Source organism: Monodelphis domestica, chromosome 3 (assembly GCF_027887165.1).
Source record: "Monodelphis domestica isolate mMonDom1 chromosome 3, mMonDom1.pri, whole genome shotgun sequence".
Taxonomy (NCBI): domain Eukaryota; kingdom Metazoa; phylum Chordata; class Mammalia; order Didelphimorphia; family Didelphidae; genus Monodelphis; species Monodelphis domestica.
Window position 1 is genome coordinate 71,451,525 of NC_077229.1, and position 23,596 is coordinate 71,475,120.

The following is a 23,596-nucleotide window of genomic DNA, read 5'->3' on the forward strand; positions in this document are numbered from 1 at the left end:
GGACTCCCTCTTTCTAAGTGAAGGACAGTGACTTCATCTTCCTGGTTTTCTTTTCTACTGTTACTCCATTGTTTCCCATTCTGGATTCACCACTAAGGAAATGTGTGTTCAGAAGAACTTATTTGACCCCCTCACTGAAGCTCTGATAAAGCATATGCGCCTATACCTAGGGTCCTGCCAATTGCCTTCTTCATCATCCTCTGTTCCCTGCCCCAATTAGAATATCTCAAGCATTTAGTTCTAATCACAGGGAAGCAAATTCCCTATGAGTACAAGGAAGGCCATCCTAATAATTAGTCTCCCCTACTACAGATGGGGTTGCCTCTATAGGGCAACTCCTTATCACTGGAAGAGATCAGCCCTAGGATGGATGAGGTAGATGACCAGGAGAAGGCATTTTTACACTGAGAATCATAGGGCTTGAAGAGACCCTATAGACTATGAAATATTTTTATTTTATAGTTAAGAAAATTAAGGCCCAGAGAAGCCATAGGTAGGATGGGCCAAGAATTCAAAATGGCTGCCAACTGGCTTTTCTATCCACCATTTTGAGAACCTCAGGATTTGAACCAGTTGTGAAGATAGTATTAACTCTCCCCTTGCCTATTTTTAGCTAAACAAATCAAGAACTCAAAGAACCCCTTCTTAACACTAAGTAAGAGAATTCACAAGTCATTTACTAGAGTAAGCTCACACCTCCAAAGGCTACTGCCCCACACCCTCCCTGGGCAGTGCTAGGCAAATTGAAAGACTGTAATTGGTTCCTGTAAAGTGAGAAAGAGACAGGAAATGACATGGAAAAAGGATTATAAAAAGTCCTGAACTTCCTGTCCAAGAAACTTTTCCTTTGGACTTCTCCTTTGGAGCTTGTCTTTGGACACTCTGTGTTGGTGAGCTGGACTGAAGGGGGACACTCTTTCCCTGGATCCTGCATAAGCTTTCTGGGAGAGTAGCTGGCCTTCCTTTCCTGGCTTCTGGAGAGATTGGTTTCAGAGAGGCTTTCCTTTTCTGGAGGAGGCTGCATTGGTGGAACCCTTGCTGAAGACACCATCAGGACTCCTCGCTAAAGAGACTACTATGACTCCATGTGGATATTAGGACTTGAGAACCCTTGATGGATAGTGAGCTAGACTTCTTCGGACAGAAATTATAGGGTATTTAGCTAGGCAATACTTTTTACTTCCTACATTTCTCTCTTTTACTATATCTCTATTAAACTAAATTGTTAATAGCAGATAACAGGCTCATGACTTAAGAGTTACATTTTTAAATTGGTGGCCACAATATTACTTTAGAATTCTCATATTTAGCATAAAGCCTAAATTTTAAATTCTTATACTGTGGATAGATGTCTTTTTAGATTATTCAGTGAACGTCAGAACCAGGATTCAAACCTAAGTTTTCAGACTCCAAATCTAGTGTTCTTTCCATTGAACCATACTGTCTTACCCACTGAGGATACTTCTAGTCCCGAGAGAAAGGTCGAAATAGAGAGAAGTAAGATAGAAAGAGCCCTGGGCTGTGGTTCAGGATTCTGAAGTTAGAATCTCAACCCCACCACTGACCCCTTTTGTGACTGAGAAAATTGTGCACCAATGGGCCTCAGTTTCTCCACTTGTAAAATGAAGGGATTAAACTAGAGTATCTTCAAGGTCCCTTCAAAATCAAGACTGGTGAAGCCAGAGACTCAACACATAGGATTAAGTACAATCCTGCTCTGGTCAGTGGCCTATGTGTCTAGGATGGGGGTGGGGTGGCATCTGCCTTGAGGCTGCTCTGGGACTCCATTCCTGGGGTTCAGAGGAATGATTCTGTCTCCAGCTAGGAGACCTGGGCCTCGTGCCAGAAAGGGGAGAAGTGTTAAAATCCAGAGAGCCAATGAACTCTTCTCCCAAATCTAAGTCCATAACTGCAGCTATCTAATGTCGGGTAGGACGGGATTCTGGTTCCCTATGTTAGAACGGGAGCAGTCTCAGACCAGCTGGGCTGTGTCCTGATGGTCCTGATTGAGTTCAGTCTACCCACCCTGTGGGAAAGAAGAGAAGGGACTCCATGGCTGTTCAGGATCTGGTGGCACAGGGAGAGCCTCTTTGCTTCATAGCCTCTGTTTCCTGGGCACAGAGTCCTGCTCCCCCTCCATATCCCATCCCCTCTCCCAGCAGAGCCCGAAGGCTGCTGTTGCCATGGGGATGCATTAGCCCCACGAGGCCAAGCTGAGCTCTTCTCCTGGCCCTGATTAGATGCCGTTCTCTAGATCACTCCTACAACAATTTCAAATCATCTCCCAAACCATCACCAGTAAACTGGCTGCCATGACAGCAGCCCCTGGGGGTGGGTACCCAGTTCTGGGTGGGTACAGAGGTCTGGATCAGCAGGAATCAATCCTCTCTCACCCCCCCCAGGCCTGGCCTCCAAATTGGCCTTTGCCCCCACCATCTGTTTCTTCAGCCTGACCCTATGTCAGTCTTAGCCTTAGCTAGGAGACAGGCTTGTCCCCAGGATTCAACCAAGATCTCAGACACAGAATTACTGAATCATAGAAGAGATCTTGAAATAGGACTTAGAATGTCAGAGCTGGGAGGAAAGAGTGTCAGAGGGAGAAGACAGAACCTTAGAATGGAGGAGACATTGTCAAGCCTGGAAAGATCCTTTCTAATAGTTTTTCTAAGAGTAGACAAGATGGAATGTCTGACCCAAAAGGAACTTTAGAATACAAAACACAAAACTGATGGTGCTCGGAACATGGAATGTCTGAGCTAGAAGGGCCTGAGGACATATAATAGAACATCAGGGCTGGGAGGAACCTTAGAACACCAACTATCAGATCTGGAGGGCCCTTAGGATGTGGACGGTCAGAGCCAGAATAGTCCCAACTACTTAGGTAATGCATAAATCCATATACCACTCTCTCTCTCTCCCTCTCCCCCCATTCTCTCTCTCTTTTCTCTCTCCCTCTTTCTCTCTTTTCTATCTCTGCCTCTCTCTCCCTCCCTCTCTTTCTTTCTCTCTCTTCCCCCTCCCTTTCTCCTTCTCCCTCCTTTCTTTCCCTCTATCTTCCCCCTCATTCTTTCTCCTTCTCCCTTTCTCTTTCCTTCTCTCTTCACCCTCATTCTTTCTCCTTCTCCCTTTCTCTCGTTCCCTCTTTCTTCCCTCTCCCTCTTTCTCCTTCTCCCTCTTTCTCTTTCCCTCTCTCTCTTCACCCTCATTCTTTCTCCTACCTTTCTCTCTCTCTTCCCCCTCATCCTTTCTCCTTCTCCCCCTTTCTCTCTTTCCCTCTCTCTTCCCCCTCCCTCTTTCTCCTCCCCCTTTCTCTCTTTCCCTCTCTCTCTCTCTTCCCTCTCCCTCTTTCTCCTTCTCCCTTCCCACCTATATGTGTGTATGTCTGCAGGTTTATGGAAGTGTATCCATGACATGCTAGAACAGGTTCCCATTTGGGGTTCTACTTCTTCCTTACCCCTCTCCCCATTGCAAGCTACCCAGACTCCATCCTGTGAAACCTGGAGGGCACCAGCTACTTTCATCCCCCAACCCACATCTCATCCCAATCCTTCCTTCCAATGTTCTCTTCCCCCCCCCCCAACTCTTAGACAGAGTTTCAATCTCTGCCCTTGGCCAAAGGAAAGCCAGGATCTTTTCTCCACTCTGTCCCACTGCTTCTGTGGGGCAGACACCCCAGTGTATCCTAAGGATTCCAGAAGCTGAATTTCTGCACCTGAATTCTCATACATATATTCTTATCTTCAATTAGACTGTCATTTCCCCAGAGGAAGACCTGCCTCCTATTCATATTCCTTGTATTTCGTATACTGTCAGTACTCAATAAAAGTCTGTTCATTCATTGGTGATGTGCACACATCTGGGCACTTCTTCCTGCGCTCCAGTCCCGCTTCTCCAGCTGCCTGCTCGGCAACCCTTCCCAGATGTCCCATGCCTGTCTCAAGTTGAACATTAGTCTAAAACAGAATGGAGGATCTCTTCCCCTAAAGCTCCTAATGTCCCCATTTTTGTTTAGGACACCACCATTCTTTTAGTCACCCTCCTCTGCTCTTCCACCTCCCCTTAACTATCCATATCTATTCACCCCCTCAACATCTCTTCCCCCATCTCAGCCAGTTTTATGGAAGCCCTTCACACTTCTACCTGAACCACCGCAACAACGATCTAAAAATTCTCCTTGCAAACAATTTCAGTGAAAAGAGAGCACTGGGCCAAGAATCACAAAGACCTAGGTTCAAATCTGACCTCAGACATTTATTAACTATGTGATCCTGGGAAAATCCTTTAAACTCTGTTGAACTCAGTTTCTTCATCTGAAAAATGGGGCTAATAACAACACCTACCTCCCAAAGCTGTAGTGAAGATCAAATGAGATAATAACTGTAAAGTGCTTAACACATTGCCTGGCATGCATGGAGTAAGTGCTATATAAATATTAACTATTATTAGTCATGATTATTACTTAACCTTGGTTTGCCTCAATTTTCCTATCTGTAAAATGGGTCTAATAAAAGCACCTACCTTCTAGGGTTGTTGTGAGGACCAAATAAGATATTTGTCAAAAAAAAAAAGTCACTCAGTACAGTACCTGGAGCATTGTAGGTACTTGATCAATGCTCCTTTCTTTTCTCCTCTCTCGTCCACCCTTCCATCAGGGGCCAAATTTATATTCCTAAAGGATGATTCTGATATCACTCCTCTGCTCAAGAAGCTTCAGTGGCTCCCCATTTTAGCCTTTAGGTTAAAATCCAAACTTTTCTATTTGTCATTTAGAGTTCCTCCATGACCGAGCCCTTACTCCATTGATCTATTGCTTCCTATCACAAATTTATACTCCAGCTGACCCAGTTCCTTGAACACAATTCTCCTTAGAACTCCTGTCTCCCTTCAAGTTTCAGCCCAGAAGCTGCCAAGTGCCAGAGACCTTTGCTGAGTCTCCTTCCTCCCTTGTCCTGCACCCCCTTCCCATCACTGTGTCCATTTTATAAATATCCCGTACTTTACTCCCCCGGACAGGTCATCTCCCCTCACTGAGTTGATTTCCTCTCTTTTTTCTATCTACACCTAGCACGGTCCCTGGCACACAGTAGGTACTTCATAACTCTCTGTTGATCCATTGCCCGTAAATCCGATCCTCCGTGTTTCCATACACAGAGCTGTAGCCCACTCTTTCCTGGAACACGTGTGCCTCTGAATGCAAGCCCTGGCTTGGCACGGGTGTCTGCGTGCAGGTTTAATCCCAGGCAGCCTGCCTGCTCGCCCACTGCCCTAGCCTCCAGAAGATGCAATTAAAACAGTGAACCTGGTTAAAAATAACCCGCCTGAAGTGCATCTGGGTGGATGAGTGTGTCTCTCTCTGGCTGAGTATGTGTGTCCGTGGGGGCCGGGGACAGGCCTGGGGGGCTGTGGATGATAGCATCTATTTATCAGATTTACGTTTTGCGAAGCATTTTACAAATATTGTCTCATTCTCTCCTCACAACAACTCTGGCAGAGAGATGCTCTTATTATCCCTATTTTGCAGTTAAAAGCAAACAGAGATTAAAGAATAGTGAGTGGTAGCTAATAATAGCTAACATTTATATAGTACTTACTATGTGCTAGGCACTGAGCTAAGCATTTTACAAGCTTCACAACAACCCTGGGGACTGGGGGCTATTGTTATCCTTCTTTTACCGTTGAGGAAACTGAGGCAAAAAGAAGTTAAGTGACTTGCCCAAGTCTGAGGTCAGATTTGAACTCTGTTCTTCCTGACTCCAAATCTAGTACTCATACCAAGTGGCCTGTGATGTTGGAGGGGATACAGAGGAGGGGGCACAGATACAAGGCAAGAAGATTGGATTTCTTTGGATCTTGGATGGAAGGAGGGAGAGAAGGAGCAAGTGAGCGAGAGAGAGAGAGAGAGAGAGAGAGAGAGAGAGAGAGAGAGAGAGAGAGAGAGAGACAGAGAGAGAGAGAGACAGAGACAGAGACAGAGGGAGAGACAGAGAGAGAGACAGAAAGGGGGAGAAACAGAGACAGACAGAGAGAGGGAGAGAGGAGGAGAAAGAGAGAGATAGAGACAGAGGGAGGGAGAGACAGAAAGGGGGAGAGACAGAGACAGAGAGAGGAAGAGAGAGAGAAAGAGGGAGAGGGGGAGAAAGAGAGAGAGGGAGAGGGAGAAAAAGAGAGAGAGAGAGAGAGAGAGAGAGAGAGAGAGAGAGAGAGAGAGAGAGAGAGAGAGAGAGAGAGAGAGAGAGAGAGAGAGAGAGAGAGAGAGAGGGAGAGGGAGAAAGAGAGAAAGAGAGAGAGAGAGAGGGAGGGAGGGAGAGAGGGGGAGAAAGAGAGACAGACAGACAGACAGAGAGGGAGAGACAGACAGACAGACAGGCAGAGAGGGAGAGAGAGGGACTGAGACACAGAGAGAGTGAGAAAGAGGGAGGGAGAGAGAGGGGAAGACAGAGAGAGAGAGTAGTTAAGGGGGCAGTTAGGTGGCTCAGTGGATTGAGAGCCAGGCCCAGAGATGTTCAAATCTGGGTTCAAATCTGACCTCAGACACTTCCGAGCTCTGTGACCCTGGGCAAGTCACTTGACCCCCATTGCCTAGCTCTGACAGCTCTTTTGCCATGGAACCAATACACAGTATTGATTCCAAGACAGAAGCTAAGTGTTAAGAAAAGTCACAGTAGACATGGAGAAGAGAGCCCTGGATTGGGAGTTACGCAGACCTGAGTTCAAGTCCTGGCTCTACCACTCACATACCTCCTGATCTTGAATGAATCCCTTTCCATTTCTGAGCCTTAGTTTCCCCCTTTTTGAGATGAAGAGTGGATGGAGGGAGGATTGGGATGGATCCATCATATTCGCCCTCATTCTATGGTCTGTGTGTCTTGAGACATTCTATGTTCTAGGTCCCCTTATGATCCAAGGGCCCTTCCCATCCTGCCAGTCTGCCCCCTCAAAGCTCTCCTAGTGCCTCAGACGTTTGAGCACTGTGTGACCTTGGGCAAGTCATTAGATCTGTCTGGGCCTCCGTTTCCTCCTGTGTAAAATGAAGAAATGGAACTCCCTTCCCGTTCTTATCCCATAGGACGCTCTATGAAGAGAGACAGAGCTGGGGCCTGGCAGGAAGCCAGCCTTTCCCCCAGAAGGAGCCAGCCCAAGGAGGCCTGCTCTCTTCACTCCCTGGCAGCCGGCTCTTGCTTCCTTCTCATATCCAGCCGACAGAACTTCCCCGGGGGAGAACAGGACTGAGCATTCGAAGCCCCATCGGTGACATCTGAATTAGCTCTGTCTGCCTCTGGCACTTTCCTAGCCCTCCCTCCCTCGGGGAGCTCTCTGTGGGGGATGGGGACTCAGGGAGGGAGGGGGCTCCGGAGGAGAGGAAGTCATCGCGAGGGGCCGAGGGCTGGGGGAGGGGGTGGGGTAGAGGCTCTCTGAGGGGGATGAAGGCTCCTCGAAGGCAATCAAGGATCTGTGCCAAATTCTCTCCTTCCAGCCTCATCTCAAGCCTGTTCCCAGGACGCGATGACTTAAAATAGATATTCTCAGCCCACCTCAGGCAGGGCCTCTGGCTGCTTCTCTTTCCCCCATGGCTCCCTTCCCCCGCTCCCCCTCCGCCGAAGCTCTCTCCTTTGCTTGGCCAATTCTGTGGCAGGCTCCATCCGAGCCTCCCAGGCATGGAGTCTGGAGACACACCTCCCTTCTGGGAATAGACACGCATCTGGTCCCTCTGGGCTAGTGTGGCCCCCTCTCTGGGCCTCGGCAGCCAGCCTGGGCCCCGTGGGGTGGGGGGCGGGGGGAGAGCTGGGAGGAGAAGCGCCATAACCTGGAGGAAACAATGCTGCGTTTGGACTCCTAGATCTGGAGACCCGAATTCAAACCCCAGGGAGTTTTATTTACTCTCTTTAGTACCTTGGCCAGGTCCTAAGAGCAACTAAGTGGCTCGGTGGATAGAGAGCCAGGTCTGGAGGTCCTGGTTTTAAATTTGACTTCAGATGCTCCCTAGCTGGGTGACCCTGGGCAAGTCACTTAACCCCCATTGCCTAGGCCTTACCACTCTTCTGCCTTGGAACCAATAATAGTATTGATTCATCTAAGAAGGTGAGGGTTAAAAAGTTTCCCCCCATGGTTACTAGGGAAGAAAGAAAGAAAGAAAGAAAGAAAGAAAGAAAGAAAGAAAGAAAGAAAGAAAGAAAGAAAGAAAGAAAGAAAGAAAGAAAGAAAGAAAGAAAGAAAGAAAGAAAGAAAGAAAGAAAGAAAGAAAGAAAGAAAGAAAGAAAGAAAGAAAGAAAGAAGAGAGAAAGAAAGAAAGAGAGAAAGAAAGAAAGAGAGAAAGAGAGAAAGAAATAGTGAGAGAAAGAAATAGAGAGAAAGAAAGAAATAGGGAGAGAGAGAGAGAAAGAAAGAAAGAAAGAGAAAGAGAGAAAGAAATAGTGAGAGAAAGAAATATAGAGAAAGAAAGAAATAGGGAGAAAGAAAGAAAGAAAGAAAGAAAGAAAGAAAGAAAGAAAGAAAGAGAGAAAGAAATAGTGAGAGAAAGAAATAGAGAGAAAGAAAGAAATGGGGAGAGAGAAAGAAAGAAAGAAAGAAAGAAAGAAAGAAAGAAATGGGGAGAGAGAAAGAAAGAAAGAAAGAAAGAAAGAAAGAAAGAAAGAAAGAAAGAAAGAAAGAAAGAAAGAAGAAAGAAGAAAGAAAGAAAGAAGGAAAGAAAGAAGGAAAGAAAGAAAGAAAGAAAGAAAGAAAGAAAGAAAGAAAGAAAGAAAGAAGAAAGAAAGAGAGAGAGAAAGAGAGAGAGAAAGAGAGAAAGAGAGGTAGATCTTGGCTAGGTTCCTTGCCCTTTGCAGACCCTAAGTCTCCCCAGCTATAAAATGGAATTGATAATAATAATGATGATGACATTCAATATAAGATCATATGTTGAGGTTTTTTTTTAACTCTTACACTCTGCTTAGAATATCAATTCTAAATGTTGGTTCCAAGGTAGAAGAATGTTAATGGTTAGGCAATTTGGATTAAGTGACTTGTTCAGGGACACACAGCTAGGAAGTGTCTGAGATTAAATTTGATCTCAGGACCTCCAGTCTCTAGGTCTAGCTCTCAATTCACTGAGCCACCTACTTGCTCCTTATGTAGTGACTTTTAAAGCCTTTCACAATTAGGCCTCTTCCTACCTTTCCAGGCTTCTTATATTTTATAATAATAGCTAGCATTTATATAACAATTTATGGTTTGTAAAGTACCTTACAAATATTACCTTATTTTACTCTCACAACCACTTGATCTTTTAAAAAAATCTTTATTTTATTCCAACAACAAATTTCCACATACGTTTTCCAAAGTTAAATGAGTCATGTTTTCTCCCTCCCCTTTTCCTTCCCCCCTCCTAGAGCTGACAAGCAGTTCCACTGGGTTAAATATGTATTATCACTCAACACGTATTGCCTTAGTATTCATTTTTATAAGAGAATAATATTGAAAAACCCAAACCCCAAATAAACAAGTGATAAATCATATGTCTTCATCTGCATTTCTACTCCAGCAGTTCTTTCTCTGGAAGTGAATAACATTCCTTTTCATAAGTCCCTCAGAATTGTCTTGGATGCATTGTATTGCTATGATACATTCTATGTATCATTTTAGTAGCAAAGTCAATTACATTTGATCATCCCCTAATGTTTCAATTACTGTGTATAATGTTCTGGTTCTACTTATTTCGCTCTGCATCAGTTCCTAGAGGTCTTTCCAGCTCTTTCTGAAATCCTCCAGTTCATCATTCCTTACAGCACAATAGTCTTCCATCACCATCATATACCACAATTTGTTCAACCATTCCCCACATGAAGGACATTCCTTTTGTGTTCAATTCTTTGCCACCACAAAAAGTGCATCTATAAATATTTTTTGTACAAACAAGTCCTTTCCCATTTTTTTCTCTTTGGGATACAAATCTAAGAGCAAATGCCTGATTTTAATCAGTTATCACTTATCTAATTTATCTCATCTGATGCTCACAATAACCCTGGGAGGTAAGTGCTAGTATTATCCCTATTTTGCAGATGAGGAAACTGAGGCAAACAGAGCTTAAGTGATTTGCTCCAGATAACACATAGTATATGAGGTCAGATTTGAATTTAGATCTTTTTAATTCTAGACCCAGCACTCTCTCCACTAAGACTGTATACAAGGGAGATATTTTTTTAGGGAACTGTTTGATGCAGTAGTCCAGGGAGAAATGAGGTGGATGATATCATTATCCCCATTTTACAGATGAGGAAACGGACACAAAGAGGTTTAAGAGACTTAATAAAGCCATATCTGAACTCAAATTTTCATAAATCCAGGCCTACTCCCCTATTCACTGTGCCACCTAGCTTTCTAGCTGAGTTCTCCTCTGAGTCCTTTATGACCTAACAACAGACCTGTGTTCTTGTAGTCCCTCACTTGAGGCACTCCAGACCCCATGTATTTTCACTGGCTGTCCCCTGGAGCTTCTTCCTCCTTATTTCTGCCTCTTGGCTTCCCTGGATTCCTTCAAGACTTGGCTAAAATTCCATCTTATTCAAGTCTTTCCACTCCTCTCTACTGCTGGCGCCTTCCCTCTATTCCCATTTACCCTGTAAATTGTATGAGCAGTGATTTGCATGTTTTCTTCAACATTTGAATGTGAACTCCTTGACAGTAGACACAGTTTTGGCCTTTCTTTATCCCCCCAATCCAGGTTTATCACAGTGTCTGGCACATGGGGAATATCTTTTTTTTAAATTACATGTAAAAACAATTTTTAACAAATCTTATCTGACACTGTTGGGATCCAGATTTTCCTTTTCTCCCTTCCCTCCCCCCCTCAGGGAGATAGGAGGTGGTAAATAGTCTGATATAGGCTATATCAGTGCTCTCCTGGGATACATATTTTCATATTCCTCATGGTAGGTTTTGCTCTGAGTTCAAATTCTGAGAGTATCTTCTGTGGTTGTGGATGGTGTTTTTTATCATAAGTCCCTTAGTCTTGGAACCTTGCTTTGCTGATGATAGTTTGGTCCTTCACAGTTGATCACTGTATACTATTTCTGTTACTGTATACATACTTTTTCTGGTTCTGTTTATTTCACTTTGTATCAGTTCAGATAAGTCTTTCCAGGTTTTGCTGAACTCCTCCTGTTCCTCATTTCTTATGGCACAATAGGATCCCATTGCAACCACATGCCACAACTTGTTCAGCCATTCCCAAACTGATGGGCATCTCTTCAGTTTCCAAATGTTTTGCCACTGCATAGAGAGCTGCTATGAGTATTTTTGTACATATAGCTCCTTTTCCCTTTTCTTTGATCTCTTTGCAATACAGACCTAGCAGTGGTATTAGGATTAATAGGGTTAAATAGGGGTAAAGGTGATGCATAATTTTATGGGAACATCTTAATACTCATTGGCTGATTTACTGATGTTCAAGTTTTCTAAATGCTTTACATTACATTCTCTCATTGTATCTTGAGCTCTGTGTAGCCAGCATTACAAAGGTTTTCATTCCCATTTTATAAATGCAAATAGTATTGGAGAGATTCTAGTATATGCCCAACCTTGAAGGAGGGAGAGAAATAAACAAACCAAAGGAAGCCGGTCCCTGAGAGGGCTTCAGATGTTCAGCATTGGAGGCTAGATTTGAATGCAGGTCTTACTAATCCCATGTCAAATACTCCGGCCACTATAATATTAGGGAAAGAGGACTAGAGTGGAGTTGGAAGGCTTGGATTTGAATCCTGCTTCTCTTTCCATCTCTTAGCCTCAGCTATGAGACAGGGAATCGGATTAAATGATTTCTAATGTCACTTCTTCCTCTAAATTGTATGATGCTTGGAGACAGGTGGGTGGTCAAGTGTCCTAGACAGGATCCTGAGTGGTCATGTCCTTTTGAGCCTGATTGTCTGGAATCTCCTTGGCAACTGAGCTCATCAGAGAGGTCCTGATGTCCAGAGCTGACCACCCACCCATCCCCAGTCTGAAAGGGAGGGAGGGAGAGACAAAAGGAAGGAGAATGGGAGACACACAAATTCACAAGGATCAGAAAAATAGCCCAGCATACTCACATACCACTGTTTAGCTGATTATGAGAGCCCTTTTGCATCCATTCTTCTAATAACCCTGAAAGGGAGGATAGGCAGGGAATATTCCTTTCTCATTTTATAAATGGGGGAAATGAGGCCAGGAGGCACCAGAATGTACCCAGGCCCACAAGCTCCCAATTACATAGAATCACAGAGTTTTAGATTTAGAAGGGACCTCAGAGGCCATGAATTTAACCTCGATCTGAAAAGGAATTCCTCCTCCAACATACTCCACAAGTAGTCATTTAGTTGTGCTTGACAAGAAGAGACAACTCTCATTGCCTGAGACAGGATTGGGTTCATCCAGTCCATATGAATTTAGAGCTTTGGGGAAGGGGGTATTGGGCCATAGATCACAAGACATTAGACTTGTTATTTTTTGGCCCCAGAGGCTAGAACCAGGAAACATGGCTAGAAGTTACCAAAAGGCAAATATAGGCTGGATATCAAAAAGACTTTCCTAATAATTAGAATGTCCAACGATTGAAGTGTCCTGTCCCAGGAAGTAATGAGTGACATGTCCCTTCTTGGAAATCCTCAAACATTCGCAAGATGACCTCAAAGCCCCATATGGAATTATCTCTGGGAAAATCTCCAAATGTAGTTGTTTCAGATGTGAAAGCATCTTTTTAAACTCTTTTTAGTTTCCCTAGAAGTATTAAAAAAATACTGTATCTCCAGCCTAAACTTCTTCCTACACTATTTCCTTAAGAAAAGTGGGAAGAGGGGGCAGCTGGGTAGCTCAGTGGATTGAGAGCTAGCCCTAGAGATGGGAGGTCCTAGGTTCAAATCTGGTTTCAGACACTTTCCAGCTGTGTGACCCTGGGCAAGTCACTTGACCCCCATTGCCTAGCCCTTACCACTCTTCTGCCTTGGAGCCAATACACAGTATTGATTTTAAGATGGAAGGTAAGGGTTTAAAAAAAAAAAGAAAAGTGGGAAGAATAAAGGCTAGAAACTTCCTTTGAAATGGAGTAAAGTCAGTAACAACCACCATACTTAAATCTTGCCTAGATGGGCTCCCTTGCCCTCCCACTTACCTGAAATGATTGTACCATGACCCTCCTGGGAACTAGGCCTTCTCTTTTCAATTTTGAGGCTAAGATATTGATCACAGGAAAGAACCTTTACGAAGTGATTCTGGAAGGAACTGTATGATTACTCATAGGGGATATTAACCTTGAAACTGTTGCTTTGTTTTGTTTTTTAACATATTGTGTTCTTTTCATTATTCAAGATTCCCATAAATGTAACCTTAAAACTTATTGAGGAGGAGTCATATGAGAAAGTATGGGAGACAATGGCAGTTTGAACATCAAGTTCTCTCTCCAAGCTAGAAGTGGCTTGGATACAGATTAATATATCTTTTTTTTACCCTTACCTTCTGCCTTAGAATCATTATTATGTATTGTCCCTAGACCTGACTCACAATCTACTTAGCCACCTACCTGCCCCCTAGATCTAATATATCTTCAATAAATTTGTTTCTGGAAGAAGAGCCTAAATCACAGAATACATTATTTGCCTAGCCCTTGCTGCTCTTCTGCCTTGGAACCAATACATAGTATTGATTCTAAAACAGAATGTAGAGATGAAAAAAAAAACACTCAAGGTAATAAATGCATAATGAATATAGGACAGTCTTTATTTTTATCCCACAGAAAACAGGAAACTGTAAAGGATGCACAAGGGTCCGTAAACAGATTTAAAAAATAAAGCACTCACAGTAATTACCCTCTGAAAGAACTCAGTTAATGGTTACCATGGGTTGTCATACTCTGACATACCAGTGGATCCTAGCTCTTTTAGGGTATCCGACATAGTTGTTCCTAGACTACATGTGGCTCCTACTTTTTTTTTTAGACTCTCCCAAGAAAATAAACATACTTTAAAGCAGGTAGGTGGACAATCCCCTTCTTTTCAGACTTTTGCTCTCCAAATAATTTACTATAATATCAGAGGGTAGCCTGGCTCCCAAACACATAGCCCAGGATATTATGTAAATTATTTCCCCCTCCCTTCACATATCATAACTGTTCTCTATCCATGGGGGCCACATAGAGGATTCATCCTTTTTTTTTTCCCTTAACCCTTAACTTCCATCTTAGAATCAGTTCTGTGTATTGGTTCTAAGGCAGAAGAGTGCCTAAGGCTAGTCAATAGCAAGTTAAATGACTTGCCCAGGGTCACACATCTAGGAAGTGTCTAAGGCTAGATTTGACCCCAAGACCACCCATTTCTAGACCTGGCTCTCAATCCACCGAGCCACCTAGTTACCCTCTTCCCCACCTCCATCCATCTTCTTTTTCATAATACTCAGGAAATCTCCTTCTTTAACAGATATGACCCTTAATTCTTTTTTTTAACATTATTTTATTTGGTCAATTTCAAACATCATTTCTTGGATACAAAAATCATTTTCTTTCCCTCCCTCCCCTCCCGCCACCCCTCCCATAGCCGAAGCGTGATTCCACTTGGTATCACATGTGTCCTTGATCCAAACCCATTTCCATGTTGTTGGGTATTTGCACTGGGATGTTCATTTAGAGTCTACATCCCCAATCATATCCTCTCGGCCCCTGTAGTCAAGCAGTTGCCTTTCCTCAGTGTTTTTACTCCCACAGTTTTTCCATGACCCTTAATTCTTGAACTTCTAGTAAATCTCGAGGCAATCCCTACAGCCACTGCTGCACAGAGTATCTTCCTTTTCTGTCAGAAGACTCTATTCTGGAATCATGCTGCCTAGGAAATCAATGCCTGTACTTCTTTATATAGGAATTTGGAGTTCAGAAATTTTGTCCATTAATTCACCTCTGTAGCCAAGAAAAGAAGCATATAAGGTTCATACTTTGCTTCAGGAAGTCTATCATTGCCTCAGCTGCTGACCTTTTTTGAGCTATAAAAGCCCTTGTCTTTTCAAATAAAGTCAAAAAGCATTTCAAAGAACCCACTATGGGAGGCAACTAGATGACTCAGTTGGTAGAGCCAGACCTGGAGAAAGGTCTTGGATTTAAATCTAACTTTAGAGATTTCCTTGCTGTGTGCCCCTAGGTAGGTCACCTAACTTGCCTAGCCCTTACACAGCTCTTCTGACTTAGAACTGATACTTAGTACCAATTTTAAGAGAAGGTAAGGGGTTTTTTATTAAGAAATTTTCAAAACAGAGTATTTATTATGTGCCCCAAATTGCCCTCCCAAAGTAGTTAAGAAACCTGTGGGGAACCCATGTAAATCTCATTTTCTCCAAAGGCAGCCATATTTCGTTTGCAGGTAGTGAGAAAAGGAGGCTATACACAAGTTTCCTTCCTTCTGCCCTTGCCCCCAACTTTAGTATACAGGTGAATTCTGCTGTGAGCTGATCAGGAAAAAGGTAAAAAGACAACACAGGCAAGAACAGTTTATTAATCCCTTTTATAGGCTAGTTCTTCCAACCAGAGTTTGTCTTCCCAAGTCTCAGCAAGCTAATAAGCTTGGGGTTATTGCTGGTCACTGAAACCCAATAAAGAGCCCTTATATGCTACCTCAAAAAAGTGCCAGTAGCTGCATCCACACTCTCCATGGAAAGATACTGATTGGTTCAATTAAGCAAGCAAGCAATAAATATTTGTTAAGAGTTTTTTGGGCCAGGCATTTGACTAAGGGCTGGGGATACAACAGCAACAAGCATGAGTGGTCCCTGCCCTTAAGGAGCTTATGTTCCCTCTCTCTCTCTCTCTCTCTCTCTCTCTCTCTCTCTCTCTCTCTCTCTCCTTTTACCTTCTTTTTTATAACCTTTTGTCTTAGAATGATCCTAAGTATTGGTTCCAAGGCAGAAGAACTAGGGTAGTCTGCCATTTCCTTCTTTGGCTCATTTTCCAGATGAGGAAACAGAGGCAAATAGGATCAAATGACTTGCCCAGGGTCACACAGGGATCAAATGACTTGCCCAGGGTCACACAGCTAGGAAGTATCTGAGGCCAGATTTGAACTCAGGAAGATGTCTTCCTGATTCCATGCCCAACACTCTATCTACTGAGCCACCTAACTGCCTGACTGATACATTTCAGTCATTTTCATTTGTGTCTGACTCTTTGTGATCCCATTTGGAGTTTTCTTGGCAAGGACACTGGAATGGTTTCACTATTTCCTTCTCCAGCTCATTTTACAAATGAGGAAACTGAGGCCAACAGGGCTAAGTGACTTGCCCAAGGTCACCCAGTTGGTAAGAGTATGAGGCCAGAATTGAACTGAGATAGGAGGTCTCGGATCCTCTGGATTCCAGGCCTGGCACTCTCTCCACTGTGCTACCTAGCTGCCCCAGCTAGTAAGCTTTTGAGGCACAATTCAAGTTCAGCAGCCCCATACAAACAGCTTCCCCTCAGTTTCCCCCAGAGCTCTTTTTTTCTGCCTCTCCCTCAGAGACCCAGGATTTGGAGCTGGGGAAAACTTTCCTTAGAGTTCATCTATTTCAGACTTCTTGTTTTATACATTTTGCTGCCCCCCCCCATTTACTCCCAAAGTTCTCAAAGATCAGAAGGGACTTGCCTAAGGTCACAGATATGCTAAACAGCTGAGTTGGGGTTCCAATCCAGGTTTTCTGACTCCAAAATCTTAATACTAATTAGGATTATTATTATTATACCTAGCAGTTATAGCCTTCCTGCTTTAGGGTTTTCAAAGCACATTTGATTCTCTCTTTGATTCCCAGGCTGAGTACTCCACAGAAGCTCCTTCCCAATCCAAACTCTCTCCCAATGCCAAGGACCCTTTTAGCCATAAGCTTCACAAACACACATCTGGCCTCTGATTGGGTATCGGGAGCCCCAGAGACATTCCTCTGGGAGCCCAATCCAACATGATATTGTTCTGAGGACGGCAAATGAATGGAAAAAAACATTTACTAAGCTCTCATTTCATTTCAAACATCATGCTAAGCTCTGGGGATACAAATGCAAAAGCAGAGGCTAGCCCTGCCCTCAAAAATCATATACTATAGGGGCAACTTGGTGGCTCAGTGGACAGAACTCCAGGTCAGGAGTCAGGAGGTCCTGGCTTCAAATCTGATCTCAGACACTTTCTAGCTGTGTGACCCTGGGCGAGTCACTTAATTAACCCTAATTGCCTAGCCTTTACCATTCCTCTGCCTGGGAACTAATATCAATTCCAAGACAGAAGGTAAGGATTAAGAAAAAAGAAAGAATGAAACATACACTCTCGTGGGAGGAGATAACACATGCAAGGAGGATTCTGGTCTAGAAAATGACAGAGAGGAGTGGCTACTGGAACCCTAGAACAGTAAACTGACTCATATTTCAAGTTAAATCAACACCCATTTGTGAAGTGCGTACTTTGTGCCAGGCCCTGTGCTAAGCAGTCATTCGGTATCAGTGTCAGTTCTGATTCTGTTTTAATACAAAACTGAAAAGAGAACAGAGTGCCTTGGCAGAGGGTGCGCTTATGGGGGACAGAGAGCTAATGGGAAAATGGCCAGGCTTTGAAGCATTGCTGGGGCTATCCAGACGCCTCCCAGATCAGGACAGCCAGAGCCCCAGTGCAGCCAGGCAGCAGGCAGGCAGCCGGAGTTGGAAGGGTTAAAAGTTGCAGGGCACACAAGGTCTTGTCTGAGAGTGAAGCGGCAGGGAGGCTGGTTTGAGCTAAGAAATGTCTTTCTCATATTGAACCGAAATCCAGGCAGCTGAGCTTACTGACTGAAATCAGGAAAACCTGGATTTAAATCTTGTCTGAAAGTCAGCTCTCAGGCCTTGTGTCTGTTTATTACATTAACCGAGATGGATTTAGTGTTGCCAGACCTGACCAAGGCCTCCAGATTCTGCAGCTGATGAGAGAGACAGAGAGGGAGAGGGAGAGAAAGATACAAAGAGAGAGGCAGAAAGGGAAGGATCGGGAGAGGGAGAGAGAGGCACTAAGAGAAAGAGAGAGAGGAGGGGGGAGGGAGGGAGAGGAAGAGAGAGAGAAAGGGGGGGAGGGGAGGGAGGGAGAGAGAGAGAGAGAGAGAGAGAGAGAGAGAGAGAGAGAGAGAGAGAGAGAGAGAGAGAGAGAGAGAGAGAGAGGGAGGGAGAGGAAGGAGAGGAAGGAGAGAAAGGTACAAAGACAGAGACAGAGGGAAGGAGAGGGGAAGAGAGGCACAAAGAGAAAGACAGAGAGACAGAGGAGAGAGAGAGACAGAGAGAGACAGAGAGAGGAAGGAAGGGGGGAGAGAGAGAGGGAGGGAGGGAGAGAGAGGGAAGAGAGAAAGGTACAGAGAGAGAGAGAGGGAAAGAGAGTGGGAGAGAGATACAAAGAGACAGAGAGGGAGAGAAAAATACAGAGACAGAGAAAGGGAAAGAGAGGGAGAGAAAGATATAAGGAGAAAGACAGAGGGAAAGAGAGGGAGAAGGAGAGAGAGGTACAAAGAGAGAGAGAGGGAAAGAGAGTGGGAGAGAGATACAAAGAGACAGAGAGGGAGAGAAAAATACAGAGACAGAGAAAGGGAAAGAGAGGGAGAGAAAGATATAAGGAGAAAGACAGAGGGAAAGAGAGGGAGAAGGAGAGAGAGGTACAAAGAGAGAGAGAGGAAAAGAGAGTGGGAGAGAGATACAAAGAGACAGAGAAGGAGAGAAAAATACAGAGAGAAAGGGAAAGAGAGGGAGAGAAAGATATAAGGAGAAAGACAGAGGGAAAGAGAGGGATAAGGAGAGAGAGGTACAAAGAGAGAGAGGGAAAGAGAGTGGGAGAGAGATACAAAGAGACAGAGAGGGAGAGAAAAATACAGAGACAGAGAAAGGGAAAGAGAGGGAGAGAAAGATATAAGGAGAAAGACAGAGGGAAAGAGAGGGAGAAGGAGAGAGAGATACAAAGAGAGAGAGAGGGAAAGAGAGTGGGAGAGAGATACAAAGAGACAGAGAAGGAGAGAAAAATACAGAGAGAAAGGGAAAGAGAGGGAGAGAAGGAAAGAAAGATATAAGGAGAAAGAGAGGGAAAGAGAGGGAGGAGAGAGAGGTACAAAGAGAAAGACAGACAGAGAGCGGGAGAGAGATGGAGGAGAGAAAAGAACAAAGAGGGTGACAGAGACAGAGAGGGAAAGAGAGAGGGAGAGAGATACAAAAAGACAGAGAGGGAGAGAAAAATAGAGACAGAGAAAGGGAAAGAGAGGGAGAGAAAGATATAAGGAGGAAAGAGGGAGAAGGAGAGAGGTACAAAGAGAGAGACAGAAGGAAAGGGAAAAAGGGAGAGGGAGAGAAAACTAGAGAGACAGTGACAGGGAGAGAAAAGGTGAAAGAGAGGCAGAGGGAAAGAAAGAGAGGGAGAGAGAGGAGGAAAGGGAGAGAGAGGAAAGACAGAGACATTGAGTATTCAAGAAAGGAGACAAAGGCAAAGACAGTATGCTTATCAAATTTGCCGATGACATAAAGGTGGGAGTAATAGCCAACATGTTGGAAGACAGTCAGGATCCAAAAAAAGCTTCACAGACTAGAACACTGGGCTAAATTTAATAAAATGCAATTTAAAGGAGCAGCTAAGTGGCTCAGTGAGTAGAGTACCAGGCCTGGAGTTGAAGGACCTGGATGCAAATGTGGCCCCAGATATTTCCTAGCTGTGTGACCCTGGACAAGTCACTTAACCCTGTTTGCCTAACCTTTGCCCTTAGGGCTTAGAGTTGTTACTAAGACAGAAAGTAGGGTTGGTTGGTTGTTTTTAATGTAATTTAATAAGGACAAATAGCACATCTTACACTTGGGTTCAGAAAAATCAAAGGCAAAAGTAGAGGATAGAGGAAGCATATATAGCAAGACGAGAGCCCATGTAAAAGAGATCTGGGGACCCCAGATTCATGGAGTTGAGAATGGAAGGGAGAGTGCTCAGGAGCCTTCCAGGTCAACCTGTGCTTGGGTAAGAATCTCTACAACCAATGATCATCCAGCCTTTGCTAGAAGACTTCCACTGAGGAGCAGCCTCTGGCCTCGGTGGAGCCTGTCCCACTGGGGCATGTCTCTCCCTGCCAGGAGTTGAGCATCTTGGCAGCTTTCACCGAATCTTCTTTGTTCCACATTCAGAGACAAATGCACCAAGTCTATTCCCTCTTCCATAGGACAGCCACCTGAAGAAGACTAATTGGTCTCCCCTAAATTTTCTCCTAAATAGGATAAACTGTCCCAGTTTCTCCAACTGATTCTCCTGGAGGCTTGATGAAGAAGCTCTTCACTATCCTGACTGCCTTTCTCTAGGGACTCTGCAGCCAGAAACAAGGTACACAGAACTGGTCACAATTGGGACTCCAGATGGGATCTGACCAGGGCAGAGAGAAAGGGCCCTGAATTGAAAAGAATGGGATATGTCTCTTAATGCAACCTAAGATTAATATTGTCATTTTCTTGGCTGCCATATAGGTGACTCAGTGGATAGGGTGCTAGACCTGAAGTCAGGAAGACCTGAATTCAAATCCAGCCTCAGAAACTTACTAGCTGGATGACCATGGACAAGTCACTTAACTTGTTGGCCTCAGTTTCCTCAACTTCAAAATGGGGATGATAATAATAACATCTACCTCCCAGAGAGATAAGAGGGCAAGGTTTAGTTTAATATGCTAATTTTAATAGTCAATATGACATAACTATAAGCCAGGCAGTTGATAATCATTTATTAGACACCTACTATGCTAGGCATTATACTAAGCCCCAGAGTTATAAATAAAGGCAAAAGACAGTCCCTGGGGGGCAGCTATGTGACTCAGTGGCACTTCTTCTAGAGACAGGAGGTCCTAGGTTCAAATCTCATTCAGACACTTCCTAGCTGTAGACCTTGGGCAAGTCACTTAATCCCAGTTATCTACCCTTTACTGCTCTTCTGCCTTTGAACCAATAGTATTGATAAAAGGTAAAAGTTTTAGAAGGAAAAAAACGACAATCTTTGTCCTTATGGAGCTCAGGGTTGTCATGTGGATGAAATGAGATAATATTTGTAAAGTACTTAGCACAGTACCTGGCCCATAGCTAAATGTTAATAAATGTTTCTTTCCTTCCTTCCATATCATACCATTGACTGATGCTGAGCTTACAGCCCACTAAAACCTGCAGATCTTTTTCAAAGTATTTCTTGCTTAGCCAAGCCTCGTCCACCTTGTACTTGTAAAGTTAATGTTCTGAACACATGTGCAAGACTTAACATTTATCCTCATCCACATATGGCACCTAAACATTCCATTTGTGTCTTGATACAAATGTTAAACAGCACAGGTTCAACTGGCCAAGTTACCATCAAACCATTAATGACAAGTCTGTGGGATTGGTCATTCGCTCAGTTTTAAATCCAACTAATTCTATTTTTATCTCACATATAAATCCCCATCTTTTTTTACAAGAATACAAAGAATATTTTTCTCATATATTTTACCAAATTTCCAGTAAACTATGATAAATTATGTGTGACACTGACACATTGTCCTCTCTCCTACCTAATACCCTTAGATCATGGAGTGCTTTCCTTAAAGTCTATAGAAAAGCAGTGTGTAACTGTTTTAGTTATCCAGCAAGGGAGTGTAATATCTGAGTTGCCCACCAGGTGGCCTTCTCCTTTTGAGCTATCAGCGGGGTGCCCTTGTTGATTTCTTATTGGCATGGAGTAGACCTTTTTTTTTTTAACAATATTTTATTTGATTATTTCCAAACATTATTCATTAGAGACAAAGATCATTTTCTTTTCCTCCCCCCACCCCCACCTCTCCCATAGCCGACGCGTGATTCCATTGAGTATCACATGTGTTCTTGATTCGAACCCATTTCCATGTTGTTGGTATTTGCATTAGAGTGTTCATTTAGAGTCTCTCCTCAAGTCATATCCCCTCAATGTAGTCAGGCAGTTGCTTTTCTTAGTTGTTTTAACTCCCACAGTTTGTCCTCTGCTTGTGGATAGTGTTTTTCTCCTAGATCCCTGCAGATTGTTCAGGGACATTGCATCGCCACTAATGGAGAAGTCCATTACCTTCGATTGTACCACAGTGTATCAGTCTCTGTGTACAATGTTTTCCTGGTTCTGCTCCTTTCACTCTGCATCAATTCCTGGAGGTCGTTTCAGTTCACATGGAATTCCTCCACTTTATTATTCCTTTGAGCACAATAGTATCCCATCACCAATATATACCACAATTTGTTCAGCCATTCCTCATTGAAGGGCATCCCCTCATTTTCCAATTTTTAGCCACCACAAAGAGCGCAGCTATGAATATTCTTGTACAAGTCTTTTTCCTTATTATCTCTTTGGGGTACAAACCCAGCAGTGCTATGGCTGGATCAAAGGGCAGACAGTCTTTTATCGCCCTTTGGGCATAGTTCCAAATTGCCCTCCAGAATGGTTGGATCAATTCACAACTCCACCAACAATGAATTAGTGTCCCTACTTTGCCACATCCCCTCCAGCATTCATTACTTTCCATAGCTGTCATGTTAGCCAATCTGCTAGGTGTGAGGTGATATCTCAGAGTTGTTTTGATTTGCATCTCTCTGATTATAAGAGATTTAGAATACTTTTTCATGTGCTTATTAATAGTTTTGACTTCTTTATCTGAAAACTGCCTATTCATGTCCCTTGCCCATTTATCAATTGGAGAATGGCTTGATTTTTTGTACAATTGATTTAGCTCTTTGTAAATTTGAGTAATTAAACCTTTGTCAGAGGTTTTTATGAAGATTGTTTCCCAATTTGTTGCTTCCCTTCTGATTTTAGTTACATTGGTTTTGTTTGTACAAAAGCTTTTTAATTTGATGTAGTCAAAATTATTTATTTTGCATTTTGTGACTATTTCTAAGTCTTGCTTGGTTTTAAAATCTTTCCCTTCCCAAAGGTCTGACATGTATATTCTGTGTTTGCCTAATTTACTTATAGTTTTCTTCTTTATGTTCAAGTCATTCACCCATTTTGAATTTATCTTGGTGTAGAGTGTGAGGTGTTGATCCAAACCTAATCTCTCCCACACTGTCTTCCAATTTTCCCAGCAGTTTTTATCGAATAGTGGATTTTTGTCCCAAAACCTGAGATCTTTGAGTTTATCATATACTGTCTTGCTGAGGTCACTTACCCGAAGTCTATTCCACTGATCCTCCTTTCTGTCTCTTAGCCAGTATCAAATTGTTTTGATGACTGCTGCTTTGTAATATAGTTTGAGATCTGGGACTGCAAGGCCCCCTTCCTTTGTATTTTTTTTCATTATTTCCCTGGATATCCTTGATCCTTTGTTCTTCCAAATGAACTTTGTTATGATTTTTTCTAAACGAGTAAAGAAATTTTTTGGAACTTCAATGGATATGGCACTAAATAGATAAATAAGTTTGGGTAGGATGTTCATTTTTATTATATTGGCTCGTCCTACCCATGAGCAGTTAATGTTTTTCCAATTGCTCAAGTCTAGTTTTAGTTGTGTGGAGAGTGTTTTGTAGTTGTGTTCATATAGCTCCTGTGTTTGTCTCAGGTGGAGTAGACTTCTTAAGAGAATGAAGCATCCCTGATGACCATCAAAAGATACTCAATATGCAAACATCTAAACTATT

At 43.3% G+C, this 23,596-nt stretch overlaps 1 protein-coding gene across 4 annotated transcripts in view; it reads left to right on the forward strand.

Annotated features, from left to right (window-relative positions):
- Positions 1–2,753: 2,753 nt before the first annotated feature.
- The window catches only part of SPMAP2 (sperm microtubule associated protein 2), a 68,993-nt gene continuing 48,150 nt past the window's right edge, over positions 2,754–23,596 (forward strand). For all 4 annotated transcript variants that reach the window (XM_056822087.1, XM_056822090.1, XM_056822088.1 and 1 more), the window contains exons 1-2: positions 2,754–2,881; positions 20,199–20,303. The gene's annotated coding sequence lies outside the window, so the exon portion shown is untranslated. The remainder of the gene's footprint in view (positions 2,882–20,198; positions 20,304–23,596) is intronic.